Source organism: Erythrolamprus reginae, chromosome 2, assembly GCF_031021105.1.
Source record: "Erythrolamprus reginae isolate rEryReg1 chromosome 2, rEryReg1.hap1, whole genome shotgun sequence".
In the NCBI taxonomy this organism is placed as follows: domain Eukaryota; kingdom Metazoa; phylum Chordata; class Lepidosauria; order Squamata; family Dipsadidae; genus Erythrolamprus; species Erythrolamprus reginae.
In genome coordinates, this window is record NC_091951.1 from 16,599,454 (window position 1) to 16,616,508 (window position 17,055).

General features: G+C 40.8%; 1 pseudogene; it reads left to right on the forward strand.

The window, feature by feature from the left end:
• The first annotated feature begins 9,541 nt into the window (after positions 1 to 9,541).
• On the forward strand, positions 9,542 to 16,110 carry LOC139158332 (vomeronasal type-2 receptor 26-like; annotated as a pseudogene).
• Positions 16,111 to 17,055: the final 945 nt, after the last annotated feature.

Below are 17,055 nucleotides of genomic sequence, written 5' to 3' on the forward strand. Positions count from 1 at the left end.
ATATATATGTGTGTGTGTGTGTGTGTGTGTAGATTGTTCTGAGTTCGGGTTTTGCCCCGTGTAATATTTTGAGTGTCTATGCGACGTTTCGGTGAAATCACATTCACCATCATCAGGCTGAAGTTTTAAGCTTCGTGTTGCTGTAAATATTTACAGCATATTTACATATTTACAGCAACACGAAGCTTAAAACTTCAGCCGGATGATGGTGAATGTGATTTCACCAAAACGTCGCATAGACACTCAAAATATTTATTATTGTTCTTGTATATGTTGTGAGCCGCCCCGAATCCTTGGAATGGGTGGCATACAAATCCAATTAAATAAATAAATATTTTATGCTTTGAGGCACTCTTAAGGCATTTTGGGGTCCTTCAAGAAACATTGTAACATTTCCAAAATAGTTTCCAAATATTTTCATGGGATATTTTTATTAAGATGTCAATCTTAGCATTCAAGGTTCTACAAAACTCTAAATCTGTCAGTCTTCCCAGCAAACAAGAAGATAAGCAATGTGTTTGGAACCTAACTTTCCAGGTTCCTCCTTTGCAACACAAAGAGTGTGAAATCAGAGACATTAAAATAATCTTTCTGGTTGTGTTTATTTTTTCTGGTTGCAAAGTTTATTTCTGTTCTTGAAAGTCTACTTCTTGCAAAATAAAAAAAGCAGGCCAAACTGAGCTATCTGTGCTGATCTGTTGCTAGCATAATAAGCCACTTCAGGGAATTGACATAAATATGTTTTTCTCTAGGCAAAATTCAGTACATTGTAGATGCTTCTCTAAGCAGAATTCAGCACAATCTCCTTATAATTTACCCAATTGTAGTCATTTGTTTTGCTTGTTGCTATGGATGAAGGTAGTTTCCACTCTGGGTTGAGGAGATTGGTCCATAATTGAGACCATAAACATTAGGAAGAAACATCAGAGGACAATATTTTGAATGAAGCTTGAATGGTTTAGTAATAAATAAATAAATAATATTTAGAATGGATGGATGGATGGATGGATGGATGGATGGATGAATGAATGAATGAATGAATGAATATTGACAAAGTGTCTTCTGGGCCACTGTGGCTGAGAACTGGGATTTAGAGCACCTAGGGAGGGAACTGGCAATGAAAGTTGATCTTTGCATTTGAAGTTACATGTGAATTTCATGTGGAATACAGCATCTAGGCTAAAGTTAATTTGTGTTATACATTCCCAGAACCACATTTTTGGGGAGCTGCAGCAGCAGATAGCCCCTGTGAAGTCACCCATTTAGTAATCCCATAGTCAAGATCTATTTATTTATTTATTTATTTATTTATTTATTTATTTAATTTATTTATTTTGTCCAATACATAATACACATTGAAGAGAATAGATATATAGTAATATAAATAAAGAAAAGAATAGAAGAAAAGATATAAAAGTATAGGTGAACATATTTGAAAGGAAGAAAAGATAAATGAGATAAGGAGAGACAATTGGACAGGGGACGGAAGGCACACTAGTGCACTTATGCACGCCCCTTACTGACCTCTAAGGAACCTGGAGAGGTCAATCTACCTAAATCAGAGGTCTTCAAACTTAGCAACTTTAAGACTTGTGGATTTCAACTTCCAGAACTAGCATAGCTGGCTGAAGAGTTCTGGGAGTTGACGTCCACAAGTCTTAAAGCTGCCAAGTTTGGTGACCCCTTGACCTAAATGATTGGTGTAGTCAACTTTTCATTAGGGCAGAAAGAGATGGTTGTGACATTACATAATATGGTACCCATGCACAAGTCTTCTACCCTTTCATTTTATATGTGTATCTCCTGTGTGGTGTTTGCAGTTACATTGACCTTAGTATGGCCACACTGTGAATACTGCATCCAGTTTTGGTCACCATCATATAAAAAAAGATGTTGAGACTCTGGAAAGAATACAGAAAAGAGCAACAAAGATGATAAAGAGACTGGAGGTTAAAACATTTGAAGAAGAGTTGCAGGAACTGGGTATGTCTAGTCTAGTGAAAAGAAGGACTAGGTAAGATATTTATTCATTCATTCATTCATTCATTCATTCATTCATTTGTCCAATACACAAATACATAGGAAGAAAAATAGACATGTAGTAATATATATAAGGGTAAAGTGAACTTAGAGGAGAGGATATATGAAAGAAAGAAAATATATATGATAAGTGAGAGAAAGGAAAGACAATTGGACAGGGGACAAAAGGCACACCAGTGCACTTATGTACGCCCCTTACTGGCCTCTTAGGAACCTGGAGAGGTCAATCTTGGAGAGTCTAAGGGATAAATGTTGGGGGTTAGGGGTTGACACAATTGAGTCCGGCAATGAGTTCCACGCTTCGATAACTCGATTGTTGAAATCATATTTTTTACAGTCAAGTTTGGAGCAGTTCATATTAAGTTTGAATCTGTTGCGTGCTCTTGTGTTGTTGCGGTTGAAGCTGAAGTAGTCATTGACCTTGCAGCATATGACATTGCAGCATATGATCTTGTGGGCAATACTCTTTTTGGAGAGTGAGTGTGTTATCAGTGGTGTTGAAAAGTTTCACATCATCGGCAAAAAGAACACAGTTGCTTTCGATATGGTCACAGAGGTCATTGATGTAGAGAATGAAGAGAGTAGGACCTTTTACGCTTCCCTGGGGAACACCGCTTATGACAGGGGCGGGGGTGGAGATGGCGCTACCGATTTTGACAATTTGTTGCTTGTTTGACAGGAATGCAGTAATCCAGTTGTGGAGGAGTCCTGAGATGCCATAGGATTTGAGTTTTAGGAATAGTTTGTCGTGGACCACTGAGTCGAAGGCTTTGCGAAAGTCTATATAAATTGCATCAATGGATTTTCCTTGGTCGAGGAAGGTAGTCCAAATGTTTTTGCAGTGGAGTGTTGTAGGTTGCAGGATAATTTCTTTCTGAATCCAAATTGTTTGTTTGAGAGTAGGTTATTAGATTCTAAGTAGAGGATGATTGATCGATTTATAATTGATTCCAGTATTTGAGGCCCTATCACAATGATGAGGAAGGAAAATTATTTTTCAAAGCATCAGAAGGCAGGATAAGAAGCAAAGGTTCGAAACTAAGCAAAAAGAGAAGCAACTTAGAACTAAAGAGGAATTTCCTAATGGTGAGAACAATCAGCCAGTTGAAAGCTTGCCTTCAGAAGTTGTGTTTGTTCCCCATTATTGGAGGCTTTCAGTACGAAACTGGTCAGCCACTTGTCTGAAATGGTATAGGGCTGTGATGGTGAGCCTATGGGACGTGTGCCATACGTTGCACATGGAACCATATTTGAGGGCACAAGGGGCTTGCCCTATGTTAGCTTCAGTGAGCATGTACACAGTGGCCAGCCTTATTTTCATCTTTCCGGAGGGCAGAAGGAGATCGTTTTCACCTTCCCCAGGCTTCCAGAGCCTGTGGATGGCAGAAAATTGACCCAACGGGCCTACTACAAGTTCAGAAATGAACTTCAAGTTGGGCCATTGGGCGCTTTTCACCCTGCCCAGGCTTCACAAGGCTTTCCTGAAGCCTGGGGAGGGCAAAAAATGGCTCAAGAGGCCTACCAGAAGTCCAGAGGCTTCAATGAGCTCTGCGGCATGTGCGGGGCAGCATGGGGGGTTGTGTGCGCATGCACAGGGGGGCAATGTTAATATTCATATCAAGGGCCAACCATGCCAAATGGAGGTGGACACTGGATCATCCAAAATTTTACTCTCCTGAGCCACCTTAATTCAGTTATTCCCTAATTTTGATAAGGAATGTTTAGAACCATGCCCCATTACCCTCAAAGATTACCAAAGAAAGCGAATTCCCTTTCTGGGGTGTGGGTCCTTCCTTATCTCCTATGCAGGGCTCAAAGACTATCTTCCTCTCATCATTGTCAATGAACACTTGCCTTCTTTGCTCGGCCTCAACTGGTTCCATGGACTGGGTCTGCTGTCTCTAGAATCCCTACAACCATTTTTTTTCACCAACCTCCACCATCACTTCTGAAGGCCACATAGCATCACTACAAAAGGAGTTTCCTGCCGTTTTCGCCCCGGTGCTTGGTAGATATACTGGCACCCCATTTCTTTTAATTTGGATCCTCAGGTGGCCCCCAACTGGCTTAAGCCTCATAGAGTCCCATTAGCTCTAATGCCCAAGGTAGACCTTGAATTGGACAAGTTAATTTCTCAATTTCTACCCATTGATTTCTACCCATTGACCACGGTAGGTGAGAAACTCCCATTGTAATTCCCCTCAATTTTTATTCAGTATTTTTACTGCACAAGGTCACCCTGGCTGAACCTCTTCACAGACTTTTAGACAACCGCACTGAATGGCATTGGGGTTCAGCAGAGGAGACTGCTTTTAGAACAGTTAAATAGCTTTTACCTTCTGAAGCTGTCCTTGGTCAATATAGTGACAGCCTCCCCCTTCTGTTAGTCTGTGATGCCTCCCCATACGGGCTAGGAGCATTATTAAGTCACATCCTCCCAAATGTCTCAGAGACATCACTGGCTTTTTTTCCTCACACGCTGTCTCAGGCGGAAAGGAAAGGCTCTCACATGCATATAGAAGTTCCATGATTATCTTTATGGTGGCATTTTCAACTGCTGACTGACCATAAGCCCCTCCTAGGCAGATCCCTAATGTCCTCTTAGGATGTCCTGCTGGTTGGCATTTATGGCCTCTTATTCATATACCCTCCATTACCATCCAGGCTGCCAAATGGGCCAAGCAGATGCTTTAAGCAGATGCCCATTGCCGAGGCCCATTCAGGATCCAGCACTGGCAGCCTCTATTTTACTTGTGGATGAGTTGTCCTTGCCTGTTATCGCTTCTTATACAACATCTAAGTCTGCGAAGGACCGTGTCCTGAAGGTTTTGGACTGGGTGCATAGGGGATGGCCCTTCCCCTATGCTCCAGATTTCTTTAACAGAAGGCATGAATTAACAGGGATGAAGGGATGCCTGCTCTGGGGGCATAGGGTGGTGGTACCCCCCAGTCTTAGAACCAACATACTCCAATGCCTCCACAGGGCTCATCCAGGCATAGTACTAAGGAAAGCGTTTGCACATAGCTATGCCTGGTGGCCTAGGATGGATGAACAAATAGAAAAATGAGTTAATAAGTGTAGGCCATGCTAATTGTCTAGGCCAAGCTCTCTGGCTGCTCCTGTTTTAGAGTGGGAATCTGCTAAAGCACTCTGGTCTCGTCTACCTATGGCAGGCCCCTTCCATGACCAAACCTTTCTGATATTGTTAGATTCATATTCTAAATGGGTAAAGCTAGCCTGAATGCCCTCTAATACATCCAAGTCCATTATCCAAATCCTGGACTCTATCTTTGCCACACATGGCATTCCTGATGTATTAATTATAGATAATGGACGACAGTTTACTTCCTCTTCGTTCATTGCTTATCTAGCTCAGATGGGGATGAGTTATGCTAAAACTGCCCCTGCTCACCCTGCTGCCAATGGATTAGTAGAAAGGGCCATAAGGTCTGCCAAAGGGGCCCTAAATTGATTGGGCACATCTAATTGTCAGGCTACCTTAACCACCTTCCTATTTGCCCAGCGTACAACTCTGTGCTAGACTATAGGCCTAAGTCCCATTGAACTTCTAATGGGATGACATTTAAGAACTATACTCAATTATCTCCACCTTGGGTATGTGGACTTACAAAACCCTGCAGGCAGACCACTTCTTACAACTTGGGGATCCCATGTATGCATTGAACTGGACCTAAGTGGATCCTTGGACACATCTTTCAAACAACAGTACCCTGTTGCTACAAGGTTTTGTTAGAGGATGGTCAAACCTGATGGCAGCACATAAACTAGCTTTGCCGCCACATACCTGATACCACTCAACCTCCTAGTATGCCACCTTCACTTACTCCAGTCAACTTTCTGATTGCGCCTTTGCTCATTCCATCTCCACCAGCACTTTTACCTGATAGGGTGGTTCTACCAGCGCCGGTCTCGCCTCCAAGTATGGAGGTTCTTGTCAGCCTGACTTAGGGCGAGAGCAGCGACCTTTGATCTATTCCTCCATCAACTCCAGCGCCAGTTCTGAAAAGGTCTGGCTGGAGCCGGTGGAGCCTCGCCTATTTGAAGGACTACATCTGTGCGCGTTAAGGTGGGAAGGGTGTTGAATCCTGTCTTAACTGCCCTGGTTGCTGCCTGATTGGTTGAACTTAATCAGCCAGCATGTAGGAGACTAGTTTATTGGTCTCCCCCCACCTCCACAGTTTTTCCCATAAATAAGGAAGTTGTCAACTTTAGCTCCGTTGCTACTGTTTTATCCATAGTTCCTAAATGAACAGCTATATTTTATGCAAGCTGCCTCCTGGCTTCTTCTTAGAGTTATCTGACACTCAGCTTTAACAGAGGTCATTGGCAGTGTTACAGCCAGAGAGTTCGGAGTTTGGAGCCACATCTCATAATTGTCCATTTCAGCACCTCCCTCTTGACATGTTCAAGGTTCAGAGAGGTGACACTTCACTCTCTCTATCTCTTTCTCTCTCTCTTGCAATTATTTAAATCACAGTAATTTATTTCTTGTCTGTATGCTAGGTCCTCGGAGACCTTTCTGCAAATTTTCAGAAAATTTAGCACAAATATGTCAGAAAACATTTTGGTGATGGTATCAGATTCAAAAGTAATGTTGAGTGGAGTCACAATGCTGAGTCCATCAGTGGCTCTGGACACAGAGAGATAATCTAGGATTGGTTTCGGGAAAGGAGGAACTATGTTCATTTCCCTAGACTGAACTTGGGCAGTATCTAAAGCTTCTGGCTTGGAAGAGATTTTGATTTCTTCCTCTTTTTCTTCTCATCCTTTTTATTAAAAATGTAAGTGCAAAAATAAGACTCCATCAGGAATACAAGTCATGGTGCTGCTGCTTCTCTTTGCACTGCTTCTGTGGCCATGGGGAGCTTGCAGGATGCACAAAGCCAAATGACTCCTGACTTTGGAACAGGGTGAAGTGGACCCACATAACTTTTACAAGCCAGGAGATTATTTCATTAGCATCACAATCGCTGCAATTAAGGCTGCATTTCAATCCTTAAGCTTCAATAGAAGTCCTTCAACAACTTTCGTCATGTAAGTCAATCTTCCTGCGCTGAATTACAGAACCTTCGAAAGTCTACAGTTCTCACCCAAAACACAAGGTGTTTTCATTTGCCCTTCAATCTTTTTATTTATTTATTTATTTATTTATTTATTTATTTATTTATTTTGTCCAATACACAATGAGGGTTTTAGTGGGTATATATATATATACACACATAGTAAAATACATGAAGAAGGTTATAGAGGAGACACTCATAGTAAAATATATCTAAGAAAGAATAGAAAAGAAGATATAGTAATGGAACATATCAATGAAAGAATAGAAGAAGAGAGATAGGAATAAAAGAAAGGTATAGGAGATATAGGAGGGCCATAGGACAGGGGATGGAAGGCACTCTAGTGCACTTGTACTCGCCCCTTACTGACCTCTGGATAGGTCAACCGTAGATAATCTAATGGTAAAGTGTTGGGGGTTTGGGGATGACACTTGGGAGTCCAGTAATGAGTTCCGCGCTTCGACAACTCGGTTACTGAAGTCATATTTTTTACAGTCAAGTTTGGAGCGGTTAATATTAAGTTTAAATCTGTTGTGTGCTCTTGTGTTGTTGTGGTTGAAACTGAAGTAGTTGCCGACAGGCAGGACATTGCAGCATATGATCTTGTGGGCAATACTTAGATCTTGTTTAAGGCGTCTTAGTTCTAAGTTTTCTAGGCCCAGGATTGGAAGTCTAGTCTCGTAGGATATTCTATTTCGAGTGGAGGAATGAAGGGCTCTTCTGGTGAAATATCTTTGGACATTTTCATGGGTGTTAATGTTTGAGATGCGATATGGTTTCCAAAAAGATGAGATGTATTCGAGGATGGGTCTGGCAAAAGTTTTGTAAGCTCTGGTAAGTAGTGTGAGATTGCCAGAGCAAAACTTACGTAGGATTAAGTTTACAACTCTTGAAGCCTTCTTGGCTATGTTGTTGCAGTGGGCTTTGGCACTTAAGTCTTGTTATTAGTATACCGAGGTCTTTAACCGAGTGGGGGTTATCTGTAATAATTTGATTATTCAGTTCGTATTTGGAGTTCAGATTCTTCTTCCCAATGTGTAGGGCAGAGCATTTGCTAGTTGAGATTTGGAGTTGCCATGTGTTAGACCACTCAGAAACAGAGTTCACGGCTGTCCCATTTACTTACTTACTTCAAAAGAAACATATAAACACATAAGATTGACGGCAGAAAAAGACCTCATGGTCCATCTAGTCTGCTCTTATACTATTTCCTGTATTTTATCTTTGGATGGATATATGTTTATCCCAGGCATGTTTAAATTCAGTTACTGTGGATTTACCAACCACGTCTGCTGGAAGTTGTTCCAAGCATCTGATTCTAGTTTGAATTGCCAATTGCACACTGCTGTTGAGGAAGCTCATTTCAAGCCTTCACATAGCAGAAGACAATCAAAATAATTTCCCCTATCCACTTTTCTTCCCATTCTATCAGAAGAATTAGACTGTGGGCAGAGATTTCACTCCCTAGTGAAACAAAGAGGGATTATTATTATATATTAGATTTGTATGCCGCCTTTCTCCGAAGACTTGGGGTGGCTGACTTTTTTCCTCTGCATTATAGATGAGATAATTCCAAAATTGTTCTTCCACTGGATAAAAAAAGTCCGAGTTAAGAAAATAGGCATTCATGGATTATGTAAACATCTCTGATTATCATTCAGGAGTTCATGCCATAGAATATCGATTTTTTAAAATGAAATATTATATTGGTTGGTTTATTTGCTTATTTACATATGCAGTTCATAGGCTATGTGATTCTGAGTGGCTTTTAATTAAAAGAAAAAATAGAAATAAACCTGCCCCTGAAACAACAAAAACAAAACAGCTACAATAACAGTTCATTAATTAAGCATTCAAACTTTACTCTCCCACAGAGGTGGAGAGGCTAATCTGGCCTATACAAACTCCTGAAAGCTATCCATGGAGGAGCCATTTGTCTAAATTGTTGATCTGACTTCAAAAATATTATTAATATACCAAAGTATATTAATATACCAATAAATAGGTCTTTTTAGCCATATGGGTACCTCAATCATTTTATTAAGAGAGAGATAACAGTCTATCAAATATTGAAATAAATACTTGAAAATCAATACATAAAATTGAAGAGGTGTTCATTTAAGCAAGTTTGAAATACTGCACGATCCATAATTTTCTACTGTTTTTCTTCTTTTCTATGATAATATTTTGGAATGTTGCAATTTTTTGGAACAATTGACTGATTGGTTGAAAACTGTTATCACGGGGAAAAGTTAAATGGCATTTTCATCAATGTGTTTTTAATCGCAGATCATCACCCAAATTTTATTGGAAATTTGTGCCCTTCCTATTTGCCATCGAGGATGTCAATCAGAATAGCCATCTCTTACACAATATTACATTGGGTTATAATATCTATGAAAATTACTTCAAGGTGGAAATGACTTCAGATCCTTTGATGGACCTGCTTTCAGACGGGAAAGCCAATGTCCCCAACTACAGGTGTGGAAGGCAGAGAAACACAGTGGCTGTTATGGAAGAGGCTGAGACTGGTATTTCCATCCAGATTTCAACCATGCTGGGTACCTACAAAATCCCCAGGTGTGTCTTTTTTTAGACTTTTTGCAATCATGAAACTTTCAATCAGAGCTCCTTTGCTGTAAATGAACAGCAAAGATTTATTAGAAAAATGAAAGGAAATAATTTTTGCTTGTTTCATTTAAAGTTCCACCATCTTCCATTCCTTTCAGATCAGTTACAGTTTTGCTTCCCAGATTCTGAAGGATAAAACTCAGTTTCCTTTCTTCTACCCAATGCTCCCTGCTGAAGGAGCCCAATATCCAGGGATTGTCCAACTGCTACTTCATTTCAGATGGACCTTGGTTGGTCTTGTTGCTCCAAAAACAGACCAGGGGGATAGATTAATGAGGACAATGTCTTCTTTGATGTTAAGCAATGGTATTTGTGCAGTTATATATCAAAGTTTTTCACTAAATGTTGCTGAAATGAATATAAAGTTACAACAATTTTATAAGTGGAGAAAAGTCAATGTCTTTGTTTATGGTTCAGAGACTAATTCATTCACAACAGGAATGGTAATTATACAAGGCGGACTTCAACATATTCAGAAACATGTTATAGATAAAGTCTGGATCGCAACAGCTCAATGGGATCTCAGTCTTGATTTTAAGTTTAGTGTCAATTCCTTGAAACATCTTGCTGGCATTTTTTCTTTTCTGATAAAGAAAAGCAAATGCACAAATTATGATGATTTTGTGATGATTGTCACATCCACGGTTAACTTTTTGGAGAAAATGTTTACATGCTCATCCACTAAGGATGCCTTTTCAGTGAAAGTTTGGACACGGTGCAGACAGAAAAAAGAATGGGAGTCTCTGAGTAAAAGGGAGATCAATCAGGTCCTGGCTCTAGACAGCTACCTTATTTCCAATACTATCTGGGCTTTGGGAAGGTCCTTAAATTCAGCTCATATATCTACATTCAAGAGATCAGCGAGGAACAGAGGGGTGAAGGTGGAAGCTCCAAGAGTGAAGGCATGGCAGGTATTTCTTTTCCATTAATGTGTTCTTTCTGCCCGTGGGAATCAGTTGTTGAAGTGAATGCCTTGGTTACTTATTCTGAAAAATTAATTTTTTATTTATTTATTTCTTTATTCGTTCATTTGTCCAATACACAATATATATGGAAGAGAATAGACATGAAGTAATATATATAAAGATAATATGTAAAAATAGAGGAGAAGATATATGAAAGGAAGAAAATATATATGATATATGAGATAAAGGAAATACAATTGGACAGGGGATGAAAGGCAGGCTAGTGCACTTATGTACGCCCCTTACTGACCTCTTAGGAACCTGGAGAGGTCAATCATGGATAGTCTAAGGGAGAAATGTTGGGGGTTAAGGGTTGACACTATTGAGTCCGGTAATGAGTTCCACGCTTCGACAACTCGATTGTTAAAGTCATATTTTTTACAGTCAAGTTTGGAGCGGTTAATATTAAGTTTGAATCTGTTGCGTGCTCTTGTGTTGTTGCGGTTGAAGCAATTATCTTGAAAGTTGACTCCAATATAATATGAACCTTCTATTTCCTTTCCATTTCCTTTGATCCTTGTTTTGGCAATAGCTTCCTGTTTGATTTTTATGTCCTTCAAAATGAGTACTTGATATCATGATTGTTCAGGCATCCTTTTATCTCGCACTGATAAGAGTGTGGTATCCAGTGATTGGATTCAACCGGTTTAACAACCAGTTCGTTGAGCACACAGGCACAATACATTTGAAAACACCCTTAAAAATTAACTTCTACTAGCCCCAGTTAATGAAACAGCTGAGGCGCGGCAATCCGCTCTGCTGTGCCTATCAGCTGGACTTCAAATGAATGAAATATAGGTAGGCATAGCACAGAAGCAGTCAGGTGCGCCCAGTTGATGGTTCGGGTGAACTGATTCGCTCTCGGCTGATCATTGGAGCAACTGCCTTGCCCAATCCGGACTGAATAGGCTGACTCCCACCCCTGGTGGTAGCACACATTAGACTGTTGGAGATAACTAGATAATTTTATTTATTTTATTTATTTGTTTGTTTGTTTTGTCAAGTGTGTGAAGATATGATAAAATTAAAATACATGATACTAGTAAAAGTCAAAAATTGGGGGGGAAAGGAGTATTAGAAATAATAATATTTAAATATATGCAACTAGTAAAATAGAGAACATTAAGGACAGGGGATGGAAGGAATATTTTAGCAGAAATAAAGATAATGTGGACTGATATATTTGGATTATCGGTGATCAATCCCATGATAAATCACTGGTCTTCAGAGGAGAACAATATGGGAAAGTAGGAAGTGTGGAACTCCCCAACTCAGTTGTGGAAGTAGTTATATAAAACGTGGAACATTACAAAATATGTCTCAGATTAAAGGAAAAGCTGTATAGCTGAAATTTGCTTTTTATTTTAATATTTGTAGATTAATTTTAGGATAATAAGAATGAAGAAACAATTGTTTGTTTGCCTTTAGAGGTATTGTATATAAGCATTTCTGTGATAAAGCATTGTGAAGAGGAACATGACCAGATTTCAAGGCTCCTGCCCATATTATTATTATTCCTATGTTTATTGATACTTTCTTAAACAAGTTGGAAACAAAATAGAGCCTGGTATTTGAAGACTGAGGGAGACCTATCCAGATCCTTCCCAGCATAGAGGAAGGGGTATTTTCAATGAATGCCTAATGTCCTTTCTAAATTCTTCTTTTCCTTTGTATTTCAGTTTCATTCCTTCCTTCAAGGCTCTCAGTTTCACAATCACTCAATAGAAGGAGTATATTTGGATGAAAAGGGAGATCTGACAGCTGACCTGGACATTATGAACTGGGTTGTTTTCCCAAACAAATCTTTTCATGGCAATTCAATCTGGTAGTCTAGAAAAACTGACTTCCCGGAATTTGAAATTTTCCATTGATCAAAAGAGTATCACAGAGATGGAAATGCTGGATAAGGTGGGACTAATGTTTATTTTTGTTCCACTGTAAGTACAACAACATGGGACGGGAGGGGACTTGCTTTGAATATTCATGTAAACTCATCTAGGCTGTCAACAATGGAAACTTCTTATTCAGGTGGCCATAAAAAAAAGTCCATTCAATATTTCCTTGATAAATCTAACATTTAAATATAATTTGAAAGACTAAATCTGCGGTGTGTATTAAATATCAGAAGGAAAGAGAAGTAGAGATGTAATATTCAATCATGTGTTTGATGAATTTATAATTAGTCACAGCTAGTCCTTAAACCTGAGATCACTAAATTCTTCTTTCCTTGACAATGTTCTGCTCCTCAGCCCCTGCCTCCTTCCAGGTGTGGGGAAAGCTGCCGTCCTGGATTCAAGAAGGTGCCTCGGGAAGGGATGCCCATCTGCTGCTATGATTGTCATCCTTGTGGAGAAGGAACCATCTCCGCCATGGAAGGTGGGTGACACCAGAAAAAAAAGATAGACATTTGAGAAGAACGTAGCTCCTGATTTTGTTCATAAAAAGTTTTTCTTTAAGAAAAATCTTTTAATATTATTAATATGAATACATAATGAGTGATAAGAAATAATCTTGGAATTTAAATTGTGAGCACATTATAAAAAACAGTGGATCAATGTTAACTTTGCTTTAGGAGTGACACAACATTTCCTGCTCTTCATTTTCTTTATTGATCAATCTCTCTCAATTTTTCTTGACATTTTCTTGGAGTAATAGAGATTTTCTTACCCTTCCCTCCCTTCCCTCCCTCCCCTCCTTTCCCTCCTTTCCCTCCCTTCCATTTCCTTCCCTTCCCTTTGCATCTAATACTGCATGACTAAAAAGCTGGATGCATTTATTTAACAGGTCCACCCAGGGTTGGGGTCTAAGTTACCTCAACATTGGTTGGCTTCCTCATACACCACATAGCCATGCCACACAGGTGTTTGTGTGTGCTTTGCATATTCGTATACATGCACAGTGCCAAAAACAAAATTATCTTCTGTGCATGCACAAAACCAAAAACAAGATGGCAGGCCCCATAAACTGTCACCAACAGAACCGGCTCCATGACAGCACCACTTGTTTATTAATGGTTCTAAAGAACTGGTTAGAACCGGGAGGAACCCACCTCCAGGTCCACCTTTAGGTCCAACCCTGGTTTTTCCTTCCTTCTCTCCCACCTCCCTTATTATTATTATTTATTAAATTTGTAGACTCGGGGCGGCTCACAGCAATAACAAAGAGCAATGTAAAATACAAATCTAACATTTCAAAGAGCTAAAAACCCATAATTTAAAAAACATACACACAACATACCATACATAAATTATATAGGCCTGGGGAAGATGTCTCAATTCCCCCATGCCTGACGACAGAGGTGGGTCTTAAGGAGCTTACGAAAGGCAAGGAGGGTGGGGTCAATCCTAATCTCAGGGGGGAGCTGGTTCCAGAGGGTCAGGGCCGCCACAGAAAAGGCTCTTCCCCTGGGTCCTCCCAGGCGACATTGTTTAGTCGACAGGACCCGGAGAAGTCCAACTCTGTGGGACCTAACTGGTCGCTGGGATTCGTGCGGCAGAAGGCGGTCCTGGAGATATTCTGGTCCGATGCCAGGGAGGGCTTTATAGGTCATAACACTTTGAATTGTGACCAGAAACTGATCAGCAACCAATGCAGACTGCGGAGTGTTGGTGAAACATGGGCGTACCTAGGGAAGCCAATGATTTCTCTCACAGCTGCATTCTGCACGATGTGAAGTTTCCGAACACTCTTCAAAGGTAGCCCCATATAGAGAGCATTACAGTAGTCGAACCTCGAGATGATGAGGGCATGCGTGACTGGGCAAACGCTCCCCTCACCACAGCTGAAAGGTGGTTCTCTAATGTAAGCTGTGGTTTGAGGAGGACGCCCAAGTTGTGGACCCTCTCTGAGAGGGTCAGTAATTCCCCCCCCCATGGTGATGGACAGACAGATGGAATTGTCCTTGTGAGGCAAAACCCACAGCCACTCCGTCTTATCAGGGTTGCGGTTGAGTCTGTTGACACCCACCCAGACCCCAACAGCCTCCAGATACCAGCACACCACTTCCACTGCTTTGTTGACTGGACATGGGGTGGAGATGTACAACTGAGTATCATCAGCATATTGATGATACCTCACCCCATGGCCTTGGATGATCTCGCCCAGCTGTTTCATGTCGATATTGAATAGCAGGGGGGAGAGGACCGACCCCTGAGGCACTCCACAAGGGAGAAGTCTAGAGGTCGACCTCTTACCCCCCACTAACACCAACTGCGACCGACCGGAGAGGTAGGAGGAGTACCACTGAAGAACAGTGCCTCCCACTCCCAACCCCTCCAGCCGGAGCAACCCCTCCAGAAGGATACCATAGTTGATGGTATCGAAAGCCGCTAAGAGGTCAAGAAGCACCAGGACAGAAGTGCTTCCTCCCTTCCTTCTGACATGGATGGGAGCATAAACATATAGGGAATTTCGCCAGTCAGGAAAATTGCTATCTAGATAGAAAAATCTGAATCTACAACCAGAAGAAAAATAAATGTTAATCTCACTCTTTTCAGATGCTGAAAAATGTACCAAATGTCCAGCAAATCGCTATCCAAATATCAACAGAGATGATTGTATACCTAAAATCAAAACATTCCTATCATATCAAGAAAATTTGGGGATCACCCTAGCTTCTCTTGCCTTATTTCTGGCTTTGGTAACGGGATTAGTCTTGGGAATCTTCATTAAATTCCAAGAAACTCCTATAGTCAAAGCCAATAATCGGGATCTCTCCTACATCCTCCTCATTGCCCTACTGCTTTGCTTCTTGATCTCCTTCCTATTTATAGGTCGGCCAATGAAAGCCACCTGCCTTCTTCGACAAGCAGCCTTCAGCAACATCTTCTCAGTTGCCATTTCTACTGTCTTGGCCAAAACAATCATTGTGGTGTTAGCATTCTTGGCCACAAAACCAGGGAGTAAAATGCAGAGGTGGCTGGGGAAGAGCTTGCCCAACTCCATCATCCTTTCTTGTTCAGGTGTCCAAGTTGTTGTCTGCAGCATCTGGCTGGGCACTTCACCCCCATTTCCTGATTTGGACACATACTCACAGTCTGGGGAAATCATTCTTCAATGTAATGAAGGTTCTGTTACCATGTTCTACCTTGCCCTAGGCTACATGGGTTTCCTGGCTGTCATCTGCTTTCTGGTGGCATTCTTTTCCAGGAATCTACCTGGGGCCTTCAATGAAGCCAAGCTCATCACCTTCAGCATGCTGGTCTTCTGCAGTGTCTGGGTATCCTTTGTACCCACTTATCTTAGTACCAAGGGGAAGTACATGGTGGCTGTGCAGATCTTCTCCATCTTGGCCTCCAGTGCCAGCCTGTTAGGCTTCATTTTTATTCCCAAATCTTACATTATTTTCTTAAGACCTGATCTGAATACAAAGGAACATTTGATGTCAAAATGAAATAGAAATTAAATAGGCACTGTACTATTAATTTTTAAAGCAAATGATGAAGAGTTTTTTGCAAGACACCCATGAATTAGCTTCAGTTTTATGAAGTGTTAGTATAGCTAGCCAATTGTGGATTTGTAATTCTGCTGAATAATTTTATAAGTGAGTCCATTACTGGAACAAGGAAAGGTAACATAGGGATTTGTGGTCAAGACTGTCCCAAATGAGATCTGGAGATAAAAACAGTCATTAGCATATTTAAACAATCCACATCTAGATGAGGAGAACTAATTAAGTGTCTACTACTAATTAAGGATTACTGCAATGCATTATATATGGGACTACCCTTCAAGAGTGTTTGGAAGCTGCAGCTGGTGCAGAATGCAATGGCATGCACCATGCTGGGAGCTCCCAGTATTGCATGTGCAACATTTTTATTACATGACATAGCTCCAGGGTATATGAGGAGCCATTGCTCCCTGATGGGACAAACTTGCCCGCTTACACCAGTGGAAGTGGCTGACTATGTACAGTGTCTGCTAAGGACTTGAAGCCAAGAGTATCAAGCAGGAGAGCCTTTTCCACTGTGTCCCATCCCTATGGAACATTCTACCTTGGACATGAGAACTTTCCCTTCCCTTTTGGTCTTCCGGAAGGGTATCAAACCTGACTTTGGGGATGCTCAATGCTGTAGCTGACTTGTGGGGTAAGAAGACTTCATCCCCATCACTTCCAATTCTTTGCTCTCTTTGCTTGGTTTGTCATAATATTCTAATTCTGTGTTGCTTAAATCTTTTAACTATTTCTTACTTGATTTATAGCCTGTAAGCTACCCAGAGCCACATTGTAGGGGAAATGAGTGGCACCAGTGATGGGCTACCAAAATTTTTACTACTACACTGTGGGCGTGGCTTATGCATTTTGTTTCAACGTCTTTCAGTACAAATAGGGTGCTCT